The following is a 19,006-nucleotide window of genomic DNA, read 5'->3' as shown; positions in this document are numbered from 1 at the left end:
GGTAACATTAATGAAAAACTCCATGTCACTGTCGCATTCTAGAAGACAAAAATGTGCATACACCTGGTTGCTGGAAAAATCTGAAGTCATCCTGTCTGCCCATCCTCTCCAGTTCAGCTGTAAGCTCTCAGGTTTACATCTGTTAGCTCTTGCAAGTTTAGCTGGAGACCACTAGGTCATACCACAATCCAACATCTAGCAAAGGAATCAGTGTTTCCAAACTGTGAGCAGCACTTTAGAGCTCCCAACATTCTCCTCTGAGAAGCAGAGCATCCTGACCCATTTCTATCAGGTGGAGAGGAGCCTGGCTGGCACATCTTGTCATGGTCTTCTGTGGACAAGAAGCGGTCGAGGCTTATCACAGGCAACGCTGTTGGATTTGATGTACCATCTGGATAGCTGTCAGACCTCTCCTCTTGGCAAACAGAAGCCATGTTGGGTTTTTTACCAGTTCCAAATTCCACATACTATCATGTCTTAATCTGCTTGATTAGAGCTGTGGGACTCCGAATCAAAGCAGCTGCACAAAATGACGCTGGGAAATTTTCCCCTCTGTTGTTCTGGCTGTGACTTTGTGCTAATTCTCTTACATGCCAGAAGCCTTTGAGAGTTCCACACTAGAAAAAAAGTATTTGGAAAGTTCCTCTTTATTCATTTCTTTATTGAAAAAGTAATGCACAGAAGGGCATGTGGTGAGGAACACCTTTTCATATTGGGTTCTGAGAAGTCCCCAAGCTGTGGCATGCACCACAGTAAGTATATTAATCAGAGTCAAGTGGCTTCCCAAGCTGCTCAACTCCTCTTGCTGTTCTTGGGTACAGTCAGCATCCAGGCAGATTAGGGTAGAAAAACGTGGTATTTTGGGAACCACGAATGCTGAACAGAGATGCCATTGTACCACCACGGCTAAAGTACCACCATGAAGCTTGTAACTGCTTCTTCATCAAGTTGGATCACAGCATTGGTGGCTTTCACCACAGCCCAGAACAACTTCATAGCACCATCAAAGGGGCCACAGGCACGGAGACTATTGCAAAGCACCGATGTATTCTGTAGGGAGGAGCCTGTCTGTCTTAGATGGGAGAGAAATCTTCCTGCCCACCTGACAGGATAAATTTTGCAGAAAACTTTGAAAGTTGTTGGCCTGTTCCAGGAATTTCTCCCCAGATTTGGATTTTTCCTTTCAAATACAAAAAGTATACATTGGGTGGCAATGGAATCACAGGACAGGACTGCTCACATGTCAAAAGGTTTCAAAACTTAAAGAAAAGGTCCATATAACAATCACATTCATAGTTTGCCGAACTCACTTATGGTGAAGAAAGGATGAACATTTTACACAGACCAGAAGACATCTGTAACAGATTACGCTTCATGGTGCAGAACAGGTTACACGAACATCTAACCCAGACCTTTAACAAGAGCAGGGCTGCTCTACCTCTCATTTTTACAGCACCACAATTATGCAACTAGCCTTTCACAGGGAGAAACTCCAGCCCTGCACGTATCAAATCACATCGCTGTCTCGCCATGTGTAGTACCCCACATAAAAGAGCAGCTGTCCCCACCATGGCTCCTCATACTGACCACAACATTCCCCTTTCCCTGTGCTTATTTTACCTGCCACAAAACCTACTTTTCTCTTGAACCAATTATGCCATGCTGCTATGGATTAGTTCACAGCAGGCTGGCCTAGCTCCGTAAGACATACTGTCTTTCTGAAGTGTAAGTTTTTGCTGTACACTTACCTTGAGCTTTTGGTGCTTCTTTGCACCAAGAATCTCTTTAGTCAAAAGTGAAGGTGTTTTTAAACATATTTGACTGGCAGGACTAAGGCTTACAGTCGAATTGGGGCAACAGAGCCCACTGCAGCTACAAGCAGTGCTGCGGGGTGTGGAGAAGAGCAATTTCAGCTCTTTCTACAGGGCCATTTCACAACCCATCCTCAAAGTATTTGCACTATGCCTCAACTGACGGCAGTGTTAAAGCCAAGGGATCTGTCCTGTGGCTCCACAAGAAAAAAAACATAGTTTCAGGTTACCTCAAACTGGATCAGAATTTCCACAGCTCCTTGACTCATGAACTCACCCTGCTGGCTTGAATTTGTTAAAAAGTACAACACCTCCACGCCAAGTCCACTGTCCTGCCATGGACGCACAAAGCCAACAAAACTACTGTGTTTTGCTAATTCAACAGGAATGAGAGCTCGAGCTCACCCTGCTCAAATCTGTCACGGCTACCGATCTGGACACGCACCGATACAGTACTAGGGAACTGAGCGTAGCATCAGCCCCAGCGTGCTAAGGCACAGCCATTTTGCAGTGACCACATTCTCTTGAGCTTGGCTGAGTGGAGAAAGGTACCTTCAGCACAGATGGCTCCAGACAGCTCTGCAGGAAAGCCGGGAGATGTTAAGCCAATAGAAGAAAATCATTTGTGTTGCCTCCAGGAAGATGTTCCTAGTTCAGTTTCCAAGGAGCTAAATGCCACTACCAAAAAGGAGCAGGTAGCACGACACATTTGGGACAGATTCTTGCCAAACTGCTACAAGGTTTTCAGATGAGATAAAACTTCACAGAGTCTTTAAAGATGGCTCCAAAAGTCACATGCTAAGCTGAACGTCCAGAGCCTCTCACAACTTCTGCTGATCAAGGTGCTCCCACCTCAGCTGCTGGAGTTCCACATACAGCATGTTCCCAGATTCATCTCTCCTGGCCATTGAAGCCAAGGAGTTGACACAGTTGTCTCAAGCACAAGGACAGGCTGCAGCGGTGGGACAGTGGATCACCAAAGCTGGATTCACCAGCCTTTGCCTGCCAGGGTCCAAGGAACTAGCACAAGGATGGCTAAGTGGCTTCTTAAGAACATTTCTCAAATAGTCAAATTTTGTTCAGTATTGGAAGCTACCAGCTTTACTGCATCTTAGACTTTCATTCTCCTGCGATAGAGGTTGAGAGCCATACTCATGACTCAGGACTGTACTTAAGGAAGAACATGTATTTCAGCAGAATCAATGGGGAAATGGGATCTTAGCACCATGGTCTCACAGCTTCCTTGTTCTGCTCCTTCTGTCCTTACTTCATACAGTAGATTCAGCCTTTATCTCAGTGCTTACATATGTTGCTGCAACTGCTGTGCACCCCACATATGGTCTGGCACACACTGGAGTCCTTCTGTAGAAATCAGGCTAGGCAGCTCTAAATGACACAGGAGCTTATTACAGGAACAACTGCACTTTAAAAGCATGAGACTAGCCACAAGAGTCATTCAGTCCAGAGAAGAGGCTGATATTTAGACTGCAGATGGAGAAAAATTATGTCAAGAGCATGGTTCAAACCACTGCTGTTTAAATAACCTCCTCCAGGCAGCTTTGGTAAATATAATGCCATAAAGGAGCCCTTCTGCTGCCCACAGAGTGATTCTGAAGTTACTAGATGATAGCGATAGGTCGTTCGGATTCTTCTGCTTGTGTTTCTCGACCACCCTGCTTCTCTCTAAAGGGAGATGCTCAAAGAGAACAAAGCCTAGCTGGTACTCTGTGATCTGGAAATACACTGCTGTAAACTGCAGATATGATTCCCTGCTGGCTCAGCGATGCCATAAATCATGGCTTAGGTCTTGCACAAATCATGCACTAAACTTTAAGTAGTGCTTAACCCTTCCCTGCTATCTGTCCCTCTTTCTTTTCCTGGTACTCTCTCATAGACATTTGCAGAAGGAAGGACATTCCTGACCAGAAGTTCTGCAAGCAGATCTGGATACACACCCTGGCCCCCATAAAGCACAGCCTTGGTCTCGTTAGCTCCAGTGTTATCATTATTATTTTAATTGGCCAAATCTGTGTGCCTGAAATACCTTTATTTGATTACAGTTGTGCCCTTGACACCAGACATGGCAGCCTGGTTTAGCAGGTGCAGCACAGAATTTACGAGCAGCAAACGCCACGCTTAAGATCACGGAGCCTTTTTCATTACTGTCTTGCATGCTGAAGCCACCTGAAAATATTTCCTGTTGATTTGAAATTTCCCATGCTCCGTCTTAGCTCTCAAGTGATTCTGGAGAAGGGAGATGAGGGAATCTCCAAGTCATAAACACAGGCAAGTTAAAAAGGGCAGCTGGAGAGGCTGCTGCACGCAGCTTTGAGGTCTGCTCCTACCGTGGAGGGTTTTCACCTCTGCTGCAAGGTACAGTTCACCAGAGACGGCCGAGGGGCACGCGGGAGACTCCTCAGCACACGGGATAGCAGTTTGCAGCCGGTCAGCAGCGGCTTCAGAGGTAGCCGAGGCACTGGGGCAGCACCCCGGTAGGCAGAGCTCAGAGCGGATGGTGACTTCTGCCAGCATTGATCTTGGTGAGTCAGAGCTCAAATCAAACTGGGTCCTGCTTGATGCTGTAAAATGCTTCCCTCTGCTCACACGCACCTCATGTGCATAGTATACAGCTGGGTCCTCAGGGAAGGAAAAGCCTTGACAGTACTAAGCTGGTGCCTAATCCATTTGAAGGGAAGTTTAAGGGGGGAATGTTAACTCCAAAGCCCAAGAAAGTTGGCTAAAGGCCAACAGCTCCATCAACTTTTTCTTTAACAGAAGAGAAAAAGGGATCTGCCCCGTGCCATGGCTCCACTTTCAAACCAGGAGGCCTAAACACAGATTTCTAAAACCACACTAAGGGATGAAAATAACAGCATCTTAATTTTCAAAAGCATTGTGGGCTCACTGACTTCCATAATTGAAGTAAATGCAACTGTTAGTGTCTATTTTAGAGTATATTATCCTGTTTTAATATTTTCCAAGACTGATTGATATACACACACACACACACACATATATATATATATATATATATATATATATATATATTTCTTTTTAATTGTAATTCCATCTCTGGGATAAGTGATTTGATTTTATGATGGAATATTAAAATTAGGCAGCCAGCCTTTTATTTTATTTTTTTCAAGCTACCGTTTAGAAGGTATAGATTAAATCATTAAATACACACAAGTACAGGAAGCACTGGAAACTCTTAGCCATTATCCTATGAAGAGAATGCCAACACAGACACTATAATAAAATATTCTTCACTAAAATCAACACTAATTTTCTGAGGCAATCAAATTCATTCCTGTGATGCCTCCTCCCAGGGAAAACAGCCAGCACTGCTAAATTCAGATCTATGTGGCTCCATGCTTAAATTCAGCTAAGGCATGTTGCAAATCAATAATTTCAGAAAGACTTTCCAAGGAAAAACTCCCAGCGGGCAACATTTGCTACAGAACGTGGCAGGTCTCCCGACGCAGCAGCAAAGAGCATGACACCGCATTGATCTGGGCCTCCAGAAAAGGCTGAAGCTTCAAGCACAGCCACAAACAACTCAGCCTGCCTAGCCTTGTCAAGGGCTCCACGACCACTCTTTGGAGACAACTGTGTGTCACCCGATGGTCAAGCCTCCAAACACAGCTCGCCCATGAGCATCATGCCTGAGTGACAATGCTCTACCAGGAACCCAGAGACAGCACTGAGCCTTTTACATCATCTCCTCTTTCTCAGTTAATCCACACAGAGCAGAAAATTTCCTGAGCCAAAGGCTGTGCTCACTGTTTGCATAACACCCACTGGCACTTTTTCCACAGCTTAATGATTATATCAATTATAAAATTCCTTTAGTCTGTTTCCAGAAAGCTCCTGGATACCTTTCTTTGATGCCCCTTAAGTCTTACAGAATAACAGTGAATAACTGTTTCAAAGTTGCCTTCTCTGTGCTTTTTGCTGGGTTACTTACCTAGGTAAAATGGGCAGGGATGCCTATTTCTGTCCAGTTACAGCCCAGGGCAAGTAAAAGCATCCACAGCTTCTTGAGCTGGGAACTATACTTGCACTGAGCTACCATACGACAACTCTGGGGGTGAATCATGCCTTGAGGCTCTGCTGGACTAGTCCTTGACCACACAGATAATGATCCAGCAAGGTATCTCACAGCAGCGCACCCTCAAACACCCAAGCACAGATTTCAGTAGGACTCCTTAACCTGGACTCCGCACACGCTCACGTTCATTGAAGGCAGAAAAAACACACAACCCGCACGAAGCACTTGTTCTCCCTTTGCTGTTCCCCATTTGCTTAGTGCTACCTTATATTGAGACTCTTAGAGCTTCAGGGCAGACAGCATGTACACAGACTCCATGTTTCCTTCAAGGATCCATCAAGAAATTACAGATATAACTGGATTTTAACATTACCAAAGAGAAAGTTAAATATTCCTCCCTAGCGTATGAACAGTAACAATGCCCCCGCAAATAAAATTTTAATCAATCAGACTGCCAAAATATGCTTCAGTAGTAAGAGATTGCAATGATCTTACCGGATCTGGAAAGTAACAGTGGGCCAAGATCAAATCTGCCTATATGCATGCTGTAGGAGAGCCAATATCAGGAGCCAGTCTGTGGCCATGGTGTCAGCAGGCACAGCCACATCCTATTATTCCTTCTCCCCAAAATAAGGCATTTGTTTCTCAAATGACTATTGGGAATGAATCCCAGAGCACGCTAACTCTTGAACTAAACTGAGGAAACATTTGAGTTACTGCTACCTCGTCCAAGCATTGGAGCTTATACTTAGATTCAGTAAAAATACAAAATCCACAGCAATGTGTTCTCTGTGTCCTCCAAGGTGTCCTCTGCACCAACAGCAGTATGTCCTCAGGTGTGGCTTAGCTAGAACACAGAAATCCCATCCTTACAGGATTTATTTCTGCTCAACTTCATCCAGGAAAATAATAATGCAAAGCTTTTGATGTGCTGCAGAAAATGTCAGAAATGCTTCTTTTCTTTTCATATGACAACACAGAAGTCAGGGTTCAGGCAGTATAATTCATTATGAGAAAAAAAACGAGTCTATTGTAATTTCAGTAAAACAAAAGGGACTTGCAAAAGTTAAGATTATGAGCTGCAAAAAACCCACATTTATCGGCAAGATGCACACAAATGCACCAGACTAGTTAAAACTGTTGCAATGGTACTTAACTTCACATGTGTTCTCTCACTCTTTCAAGTCAACTCTAAAGCACTGGTTGGTGGCAGAGCAGCCTTTGGACACCACAAGATTTATCAGAAACTTTCAACTGCATGGGACACCCAAGGAAGAGACCAATTTACAGTCCAGCTCTGAATGACAGGAGAACAACATCATCTTACTTATGCTAGTAGAGCCTTGCAAGAAGTCCACAGAACTCACTGGGGTTCTTCCTAGCTAACTGGGTTAAAGCCTCTTTCTGGAGGTCTCTGAGAACTTTGCTTTCAGACGGAGTGACACTGCTCCCCTGCCAAGTTCTGGGTCCAGCTTTAACCTCCACAGGACCGTGGTGCTCCATAGGTTTATTTCTATACTGCCTGCTGGAGAACAGAGCAGAGCTGCCTCATGCCCAACAGCTCCAAAACCAAAATACATCAGCGTAGCCCCACTGAGTAGACATATCATCTGGTCAAAGCTAGCACGGAGCCTACTTACTGCATTTATTACGTACACAGCCATGTTACAGCTTGATGCCCTGAACTTGCAATGAGCAGCGGTGGGTGAGCAGCTCTTGGCTGCGCAGCGGCAGCTCTGTGCTGTGCAGAGCTCTGTCATCAGGCTCTGAAACAGCTAAGCAACTCCTGTAAATCCTTCCCCACGACGGAGGCTGAATCATTTCTCCTTTCTGTATCCACAGTACAGAATCAATTAACCTCTGCTATGGCTCCTTCTGCGAATCACTTAAGAGGGGTAACAGTTAAACTGCTTCATAGGAAGTGGTTTTAAAATTGCCCTACTCTGCTCTACGTAAGATGAGAGAGTTTGCCACAGAGAAGGGGGAAAAATTCAAGCATGTTCAGCATCTTATGGATTAATCCTAGGCCTTGAGCCAGGATAATTACTGCCAGAAGGAATAAAAGTAACATAAATACAGGTTAACACACAAAGGATCCAGTTTGCAAGGTTTTATATATCACCAGCTCAAAAGCGGATTTGTAAATTTAATTATAGAACGATTATAAAAGCAGGTAATACCCAAAGGATCATAAAAATAATTTTACTACAGTGATGAGAACAAAACAAAATAACCCCAGCATTTTAAACAAACTAGGCCAGCTGATAGATCTGAATGTTTAAGAACTTCCGCAGGATTCAGCCTGGACTGTTTACCAGGGATTTGCACACAGCATACTGCTAAAGGAGCATCCTCCACGATCTTCAAGAAACGGTACTTCCAACGGAGAAAAGGTAAGTCACACTGACAGACCTTCAACCTTGCACTGCTAGTTTTCTTAAAAACATTTTAGTTCTTTATAAAAGATATTCCTGAGGTCGTAAGAGGTACATATGATGGTCTGGTCAAAGTCATATTAAAACGGAAGAGGGTGCTTCCAAACCCACCTTTTCCCATGAGCGGTTCATGGGGAGTTCAAGGCCTATAACATGGGCTATCACAGCAACTTTGTTCTGGAAAGGAAGAATATACATTGTGGTCCAGCCTGCAAGAGTGCATCTTTCATACTGTTAAAAATTGTCTAAAATGCATATATTTCTCAGTGTACTACACCTACTAATTTACTGTAATACAGTCAATCCTCTAGCATCATCTGCAAAAGAGCCATCACTGTACACAGCAAAATATTTAGGTTAGCTATTATATTCATCCTTTATCATCTGCTTGTCCTCTCTCCCTTCTTAAAAAAGCTGCAGGATTTTTCCTTTCAGTGCTGTCTGTATTCTTTAAGAAAAACGAAATAATACCGAGAGCTATGAATAAAAGCTGAAGACACCAGGCAGGGAAATCAGAGATACGCATTCAGTTCTTGGATCTGCCAGGCTTACCAGTTACACAGAGATACCCTTAGCAGCTCCGAATTTTAACTCTTTACCTATAAAATGCATTTTTTGTCTATGAACTGCAATCTGGACCTATCTAGTACTTTCTGCTCAATAAGGTAATTCCTGAAATGTCCCTGAGACGGATCTGGGGTCTTACCTAACACAGCGCTGAACAAGCTTTAGTCCATCCAGCAAAACACTGTCATTTTTAAATGCATCGCTTATATACTTAAAATAGATCATGTGCTTAAATGCTCTGCTGGTCTGCTACCTCAATGCCCAGTGTGCATAAGGAGCTAACGTTCCGAGCACGCTGCCAACGCTTAATGCTTGTAAAAAGGCACATCAAAGGACCACAGACAAGTATTCTTTAAGCCTGAAAATGCAGATTTATTAGAAAGAAAACTTAACGGTTTTACAAACTCAACATGCTTAAAATGCAGTGCATTTAAAAGCTCATGACCGACCACTTAGATGTCCAAGTTAGTGCTGCAAAACCTTACGTGACTCTCCTCTTTCCTTGATTAGCAGTATTACCAGACCCACATGGCTCTTCTTGTTCCATGCCAATTATTTTCATGCACTGCTATTCATACTGGACACCAGAAGCCCTCCTGTATGTGACTGACACGTTCAACAATTCAAAGGCACTGCGCGTGCAAGTCATGCACAGTTGCTTGCAAGACTGGGGTACAGTTTTGCTAAGTATGTAGTAAGCATAAAAAATAGCATGAGCATGATAATGATCCATACACCTTAGAAAGCCATATATCATGAAGCGGTGATATTATGTATGTGGCACAGGATGAAATCGGATGCAGTAACGGAAACACAAGGTGAATCTCAGATTCAAGTAAGTACCTCTAAATTGGAGGCTAGAGTATACAACTGCTTTCCAGAAGTAGGAAGTCCTGTTCCCAGAGATGTATAAAACTGGATTAGACAAACTTCAAAAAGTGGTACACTGTAGAATAATCCTATCCTGGCAGAAAGGGATCAAAGATAATTTCCATCTCTGCTTTGCTTAAATCTTTTTGAGATTTCTGAACTCTAGGCACATACCAGGCATCTCTCTCCCATAAGGTGGCTAACTGGCAATATAGCAAGTTAAATATCTCAAAAAGTGGAGTTTTCAATGGGCTTTTATAAAAGAATTGTGGCCAGGGATAGCAGGTATGCAGAGAAGAAAAAGCACCGTTGCACAGGCTTGTCCGACTGGTTACTGTCAGAACGGCATCATTCACATGGTATCACATTTGATCACAGCGCAGAAATCTCAGGATACATTTAAGATCTGCTGACAAAGAGGCATTTACTACTGCAACCAGAAACGCAGCCCACGACAACCACCACACCATTCTGGTACAGAATAGCAAGCGCTTGGGTGCAAGATTTAGTGCTCTGCTGCACAGGAAAGCACCTGAGGCGCATGGGGAAATTAAAAGCACGCTTAAATGCTAGAGGGGTGAAATCCTAGCTCTGCGAAGCCCCTAGTGAAACTCCCACCAAGCTCTATGGTTTGGGACCTCACCTGAGACTTCCAACAGCTGCTTTTATTGCCTCGAGATCGCGTTCTTCCAGCAGATCTGTTTCAGCCTGGTCTGCTAAGCATGGGAGACGGACTTCCCTCTTTCATTTTATTCGCATCACAGCTGGCCCTGCTAAACCTCGTGCTAAGCTGAGTTCAAGCTGGCTCAGCTCTGCTCATGAAATAAACCGTGTATACATTGCAGAGTTTATTCTGTGGAAGCTGGAAGATTGCTTTGCAAAAGAAGCTGCATTTGGTCCGTGTTGGTACCACAGTTTGCATTGCACTTCTGTTACGAACCGTGTTCGAACAACTCCAGTAAAGCTTTCCTTTTCCCCTTACTGTCCATCGTGACAGTTCCTTGGGGCCTCTGCTGCCCTGGGATGGTATCATTTACTGTGTACACATACGATGACGTGTATGTTCATACAGGTAAGCACAGCTCACCTGGAGCTGCTAGGCTGAATTACAATTACATTAATTAAAAACAAACAAAACCCCACAAACTCTCCCAACATTAAATAAAATACATTGATCCAAGTACTGAAACATCTCACCACCCTTAAAAATCTTTCAGACCTAAAAAAAAGAAAAAAAGAAAAACAGTAAATAAATAATACTAAAACATTAACTAATTCACCATGAACAAATAAAAAATTAAATTATTAAAAAAATTAATGTTTCAAATCTACAGAAACTGAAATACTTGGCAAAAGTCTGTTTCCAAGTTCACTAAGAAATTTTTTCACCCTCTGACCCCACATTCCCATTTACTGGGGGAGTAGCAGGGGGAAGAAAAATTCAACAGAACTGTATGAAGAAAGTATTTTCCTGACAAAATAAAATTAGGGGAATTCTCGCCACTCCGCCTACCCTTTGGGGGGTTTGGCTTTATATGCAGATTCACTATTTTAAAGTGGAATATCACCAGCAAGAAAAGAGTCTCAGATTTTTCAGCAAGGAGCACAGCTGTAAGACAGAGTGATGGCTGGAAAGGCAGCTGATTTTCACCCAGTGACTTGTCTTGGGGATTTAATTAGTGGCACACCTCTGTGAATCCATACCCTAAATCCATGTCGGATGGCAGCAGGGGAGACCTCCTCCATTTACAGCAGTGTGGCATTCAGTCACGAAGCCACAAGGAAAAGCCACCAGCAGAAGTCTTTCCATTAATTTCAATGGAGACAAGATTTTATCTTAAATAATTTTTTTCCCCCTTCTGCTCCGTGACATGATTGCTACAGAGTACACTCCTGGGGTTTATGGATGACTGAAAACGGCCTCTGGAAACCAGCAGCTGGTTTCAAGCCTGCTCTGTTTGTGGCCATTTAACTTGATGGCAGCAATGCCACGCGGTAAGACCGCAGCTTTCTAGGGTTCCCATCCCAAACCATGGTGTGCTTCTGTAGTCAGTGCATAAAGCTCTCCAGGTGGATCCCCGACCCTGGTAAGTCCAACCTGTTTGTCTGCAACCCTGGCTTTTGTGGGGATGACTTTGTACAGAAGAAAAAAAAAAAGAATTAATCACCCACTGTGACAGTCAAAGGTCTGCTTCAGCAAAGGCAGGATGTCAGCAGATAGCTTCGATTAAAGCAAATATTGACATACATCCTCCAGCTAGGACTGTTCACCACACAACTCAAATTCAGAAAAAGATGCTGTATTGAAATCAGTGTACAAACAGGTCTGTGGCACGGCCAACATCATCCTGGTGAAGCAGGGCCAGTTCTCCAGCCGTCAGTGGGTTATCTCAGCTTACATGTACTTGGAAAAAAAAATGTGTAAGGTGCAAGAGCATGTTCGGACATCAGTTTCTGCTGAATAGTTGGTAGAGTTCATCTCACCAAACTTCAGCTGCCAGAAAGCTGAGAATATAGTCAAAGTGAGGGTCAACAGAGAGACAGGACGGCTGCATTTGGTATCAGGACAGCTCAGCTGAACTGCCACAACTAGTAGCTCAGACAGGACGCCCAACTTCTAGACAAGTGAAGTTAGCTGAAAAAAATCCCAGTAGGGTAACTAGCCACCTCAAAGACTATAAAAAACACTGTACAGCTGGTTAATGCCACCACCCCTTAGCATGGATGCAAATAAATTAGTGTAACTATACTTTATAGCGGGATAGGAATGGGGAGGTGTAGTTTGGTCTAAGATATTCTTTCATAGTGTAAGCGCATAGCTGTGCTGGTAAAATCATACTGCTAACTAAGAAAAATAGAAATACTTCAATAGAAATATTCTGCTTTCAAGCATAAATCAAGTCTTACACTCTCACCTAAAAATACCCTGTTGGGCAAAAGGCACAAAGTTAAGTATATAAAGGCTAGGTCATGTCAAATAATAACTAGACATAAGTGGATACATTTATATCATACACATATCTTTGATCTATTAAATATTAATTTAAATGGACACATACTTAAAAATATATATACTTATTATATGGATATGCACTTTTTGTTAGAAGAGAGCAGCTCCCATTATAGGGTATGAAATGAACAGTTAGAGAGGAGAGTAGAATGACGCATTTCATGCAAGGAACAGTCCAAGAACGGGGAAAATATATAGTACTGTAAGCTGATAAGTACGGTTTTATGTCATGCACAGTGAACTTCTCATATACATATACTTACATGTATTCAGTGTGGCCCTTCCAAATTAATTCCTTTTTATAGGACTTCTGTTAATCCTGAATGCAAGCTATAGGATATTATACATTGCTGTCCTTCAGAATCATAAGATTATTCAGTTTAAAGAGATTACTCCACAGAGTATCAAGTAACAGTATGTTAAAACATATGTTCCTAGATCTATTTGAAATGAGTGTTTAGTTTAGCTACAACTCAAATTAGACAGTGTTAGCTGTATGCATCTCTCACTTCAAAAAGAGGAGAAAATTCTTTCAAAACCTTCACATACACAAACTAAATATATCCTGCGTGAAAACACAGCGAATAGTCTCTACAATAAATCAATCTGTAAAGCAACTCTTTTTCACTTAAGAATGAAGTTCCAGGTTCAAGAAGTACTCAGCTATATCCTCAGGCATGTATGTAAGTATTAAATGAAGTAATGACCTAAGCACGTGCTTAAGTTCTTTCCTTGAAGACTTAAGACCGTTGTTACTTACAGACAATGTATGTCTATCTTCCCACAAAATTCAATGTCTTTCTGAAATCCCGCTGGTTTTTGCTTTTGTGTTAAATTTCCCCTCTGCTCCAAAAGCTTTTGAGGGAGTTACAGAACGCACAGTGTTCAGTACACAAAAGTACACCCTGCAGAAAAGCAAAGCGGAGTTCTGGAGAAGAGCATTAGTTGAGTCTGAACACAAAGAAATGAAAGAAGAGCAACATAACAGAAGCCTTTCTTTTTTCATTACCATTTTGTCTGAAGTTTTTCAGAGTGATGGTCTCCTACAGCACCTTCTATGATGAAATCAGATGATCTCAAAATAACCCCAGTGCAGCCTTAATGCTTCATGTCCTTGGCTTAAGCTAAAAATAAAGATACACATGAATGATTATGAAATGACAGACAAAAGAAAATGAAATAATGCTTTGTTTCAGGATTTGAACATGAAATGTTAGAAAAAGGGGGAAAAAAGGATGATTTATCTTGAAGAATGGATATAAATGTGTATATCTTAAAATACACACACTGGAACAATAAATGGGTCATCAAAAACAAATAATGGAAATACTGGATAAAAATTTGTGTTATGCTGTTAATAGATGATAGAAACGACCTGCTGTTTACAGATATGGAAAACACGTTTGATACAGTGTATTCATGATTGAGGATAAAGATATTTCACCCGTTCCACAGTGGCAATTAAGATCATCTTGGTCAAAAACAACAGCACTGGGAGGAATTATTAGTGCCTTATTTGTCATACTGTATTACCTGTAGTACGTGTGTGCCGAAGCACCAGCTTAACCATTCAAACGAATTGCCCCAAAGAAAAGCCATCTTTATTTAAATTGTCCTCAATTTCACACCCGGACCAGCAACATACAACGTACGCATGCCACCATGAAGTCTGCATTTTGAAGAATCTCAAATGACATGACAAGAACTAATCCTATTATTTCCTTAACAGCGTCTGAATAGGCATTCTCCAAGTACTGCTACTTATTGTAAGTTTAACCCGTATGTTAATTCTCTTACGGAGATCTCAAGCTGCTTTCTCTAGAATCTGGGATTTAAGAGAATAAAATCCCTTCTATTCAGTTTCATGTTTAAGAGACACGAACCTTTCAAAATTAAACAGAAGTTTGCAATTTTTTGCCTTAAAAACATTACTTCTCCTTCCAGGGCATTGGAAAATATCTCTAAAGCCAATTTTAGTGCATAGAAAGTAATTTTTCAGCATATTTCAAATTTAAGAGTATGCTAGACTGACAGCAGTTTGGGCGGTTGTCTTTAAATAAGAATCAAAACTGCAAAAAGACATTCATGAAAAGATTTCCAGAATGGTTTTAATGACAATTTGTTGCGTGAAAAACCAAGCAATGCTCTATTAGAGTGAATTATTTCCTACTACTGCTATCTTCCTCCAATAACTACAATATTCAAAGACAATCAAGTAGGAAAAGACTTAGGAAAAATGGACTCCCAGCAGTGACTTTCCTGAAGAAATTTTTGTGCATCATGCTCAGGGGAGTTTTCCTCTCTATAATCAAATATTAAAATATGAAGCACAATGAAAACAAACAGCTAACCCTACACACACATGCTTTCCCTGCCTTTTGGTAAAGTTGCTAGAGCAAATTTGCTGTGGGTATTCAGGAACTTATAGGTAGTATATTAAATATTGATTAAAAAAACAAACCCAAATAATTAGGCTTAAATTTTAATATCCATGTACATTTCTCTATAATTCATCATGAACAGAATTTTGTGAGGTTCCACAGGAGGCTCTGGGTTTAGCTTTAATTATGCATTTATTATATAATTCACAAAATTCAGTAATGTGCAACGAATCTCCCAGCCATTCAAGTGAGTAACAAGATTTATCAGCCCTGTTTGTCACAAAACAAACAGGATTCAGAGCAGTTATAAAGACGGCTGAGGAAGGATCCACGGAGGGAGGGGAGAAACAGAAGCAGTTTTATCTCCATGCAATAATCCTAAAAATATGCAAATAATTCCCCATCTTAATGAATACTTCAGATGAATACCGCATTCAAAACTCAAATTGCATGCTGAGAGCTCACAGTCAAAGAGCAAACAAGGAGGCTCAGCTGCTGTACACTTTCCAAACCCTCTCGCAGCCACGAGGTTATGACTGTACCGGTAAGAGTCTGCCGATCCTGAGCAGCATGAAGTGATGCTGACACGTAGTGAAAGTTTCAGGAGCTTATGTCTTGCTTTTAAAAGCGGCAATTCCTTCAAAGCCACCTTTAAAAAGTGGTGTCACTATCAAAATATGCAGGCAGCCAGATGCACTACTAGGAATCTTAAGCCGGCCTCCAGAGCACAGCTCTTGGAAGCTTTAAAGAGAGGATCTTAAACGTCCAAATGTCTTTTGGATTGGGACTTGCTCTGCTAAAGTCTTCTTGTGACTTTTCCAACTTGCAGCTGTCTTTGGGACTCTTCCCAACATCTCTGCATGGATTAGAAGTCGCCTCGCAGTCCTTCAATGAACATTTTAATTAACTTTCTTTTTTCCCCATGCTTTTGAAAATCTCCCTCCTTAAGTAGGTATCATCTCCTCTGGGAGAACAGGCACGTGTTCGGAATCAGGCGACACCTGCTATTATAATATCGCAGAGCTACTATGCTCTTGCATCCCGTTCTCCTCCCCAAGTATTTTATCCTCAGATACCTTCTGTAAACTTTAAATATTTAAGACTTCTACATCTGTTGCAACTTGCTTGCACAGCAAAAACAACTATGGACAGAAGTGTTCCCTCCTACATTCTCACTTGAAAACTACTGTTTCTGCTCCTGCTTGAGCATCCATCTCATTCAGCGTCCCAAATCCATACATGTCCTCCCTGACATCTTTCTGTCAAGGTGTCTTCAGTCAGGGTGCCTGATCCCTCTGCTCTCTAACATCTTACTCAGGTCCAATGCTATCAATAAGGCAATCATGGATAACACTGCTTTGTATCTTCTTTCTTTCCATGGAGACTTTCCATGCTCACCCTTAAATGTCAGACCTACTTTTTCTTAGGCACTTATTATTCATTTTGCATCTCCTGTTTTTACTTCTTGCCTTCAAGTCTTCAATCTAGCCACAAAGTGGTCCAAATTTACTTGCCATCTTAATAGGCCAAATAAATTGTCTTCTCTGCAGAGTTGTTTCTGTGTTTATCAGCAGCATTAACTCATCACCAAGACGAGTGGGTTCACCTCAAATCCTTGAACAACTGGGTTTTACCTTCCTGCTCTTACAGGATTGCAACTTTCTTATAGTTGAAAGTGACAAACTTATAAAATTGCTAGATTTAAAAGAATACATAAATGTACATTGGGAGGGGTGAACTTCTCAATTTTCAGCATTTCAGATTCATACTTTCAAGCTTTTTGATATATAACTAGCATCAGGAGTGCATATATACATTTCTTAAATACAAACTGAGTTTTTTCCTCAAGTGATCATCTCATATTGACAGCCGGAGCCTCAGAGGAAGAGCAAATATTCCCCAAAATAATAACATTCTGGGCTAGCTACTATTTTCCTGTAGGGCTGCTGCAACTCACTCTCCATAATGTCACCTGTATTGTTTCTTTTCTCTCTTTATTCGAGGAAGGGTATGAAGAGTGTAGATGACTTTCAAGGTAGTTACACAGGTATCCCTTTTTAAAAATCCCAGTATGTACCTTAGCTTCATCTTACGGGGCCATCTGGTAATTCTGCATTCACATGAAGTTTAACATGATACCACAACCCCAGTTTTAAAGGCATTATGTCAAGTTTCTTTTTTTCCCCAAATAATTGAATTTGTCACACTTCTTCAATTTGGAAGTAGCCGTGCAGCAAAACAACAAGCAGGCACAGGTAAGTTTTGCTAGTCATGCATATTTTTTTAACCTTTTTGTTTGGTTTCTAATGGACAAGTAACCCACCTGATCACATTGCATGCATACGCCCCGTATACAGCACAGCAGGAGAAATCTTAAATATAACTTAGTTTATGGAGATCCTTTATAAGGCACCAAAGCACCTGCATGGAACAGAGATCTAGAAATGACAGAAATAGCTTCCATAGGTCTGCAGTGCCCTCCTGGAGTCCAGAGCAGCCACCCACAAGACGCAAGGCCACAGGAGAGAAGTCTTTATTAGCTCTGGACCTCACAACACAACTTTTCAGACATCCAAAACGGAAGACAACAAAATGGGCCTTTACCAACAGCTCCCCTCCAAAATCCTGAGTGCTCCAACACTACAATATGACTTCAGCGTGACCAATTGCTGACCAACTGCTGGGATTTTTTCAGCATCTTATCCAACATGAGAACAGCTCTCTACTGAATGCACAATATACTCTTTGAATTAAAAAAGAATCTCATTCCTCAACTTACATTAAAAGGATGACTATATTCACAAATACACTGTGTCCTGTTGCCAGATATTTACCACAAAAATGCCACGTTATCAAAGTCACTGCAGGAATGAAGAACAACTGAGATAGAAAAGCACCCAGAGATTGTATTGCACCCACCAAAATGCATCAAGATCAATCTCAATTGGAAGAAGAGCAGCATCACAAAAAAACCCCAAACGCCACAGCTGAGAACTGTCTGGCATTAATATATTCGAGCAGTCAGAACAAGAACCATTACACAGTCACAGGGATGAAGTAACATTTCAGGGTGCTTCCTTTCACAACACAGTCTGCTGTATGAAGGACAGGAGAAATGACTCATTTCTACAGTCCAAAATCACACGAAAGATGAACTATGCATGTCAAAATACACATGCTGAGCCAACAACTGGCCCCATCTTGTCAATGCTGAGGTTCTTCTTCTCAATGTTGAGATGTTGAGCCGGCCCTCTATTAAACTTCCATTACGTAAGAAATCAGCAAGGCTGCGACTTGCCAGTCCAGATGTAGACAACGGCAATGGACAACCGTCTAGAATCTCTGTACTTAACAGACCCAGCATCCTCTGCTGCTTTCATAGAATCATAGAATCAGTAAGGTTGGAAGGGACCTCTGGAGATCATCTAGTCCAACCTCAAGTCCTCACCTAGAGCATGGTAGACAGGGTTGCATCCAGGCGGGCCTTGAAGATCTCCAGAGAAGAAGACTCCACAACCTCTCAGGGCAACCTGTGCCAGTGCTCCGTCACTCTCACAGGAAGAAATTCCCCCTCACGGTCAGGCGGAGCTTCCTGTGCTTCAATTTCTGCCCATTGCCTCTTGTCCTGTCACACGGGACAACTGAAAAGAGTTTGTCTCCGTCCCCTTGACACCCTCCCTTCAGGTACTTGTACACACTGATCAGATCCCCCCTCAGTCTGCTCTTCCCCAGGCTGAACAGGCCCAGCTCTTGCAGACGTTCCTCACAGGGCAGGTGCTCCAGCCCTCGGATCATCTTCGTAGCCCTACGCTGGACTCTCTCCAGGAGCTCCATGTCTCTCTTGTAGTGGGGAGCCCAGGACTGGACACAGTACTCGAGAT

At 42.2% G+C, this 19,006-nt stretch overlaps 1 protein-coding gene across 4 annotated transcripts in view; it reads right to left on the bottom strand.

Annotated features, from left to right (window-relative positions):
* XKR6 (XK related 6) overlaps window positions 1-19,006 on the bottom strand; it is a 209,217-nt gene that overhangs the window by 144,490 nt on the left and 45,721 nt on the right. For 2 of the 4 annotated variants that reach the window (XR_009958052.1, XR_009958051.1), the window contains 2 exons: window positions 13,754-13,868; window positions 9,230-10,953 (listed from right to left, as the gene is read on the bottom strand). The exons of 1 other annotated variant lie outside the window; for it this stretch is intronic. The gene's annotated coding sequence lies outside the window, so the exon portion shown is untranslated. Of the gene's footprint in view, window positions 1-9,229; window positions 10,954-13,753; window positions 13,869-19,006 lie in introns of those variants that run through there. One more of the 4 variants, XR_009958053.1, reaches the window with a different exon arrangement.

Source organism: Rhea pennata, chromosome 3 (genome assembly GCF_028389875.1).
Source record: "Rhea pennata isolate bPtePen1 chromosome 3, bPtePen1.pri, whole genome shotgun sequence".
NCBI classification, from domain to species: Eukaryota; Metazoa; Chordata; class Aves; order Rheiformes; family Rheidae; genus Rhea; species Rhea pennata.
This window is presented reverse-complemented; position numbering and strand designations above follow the sequence as displayed.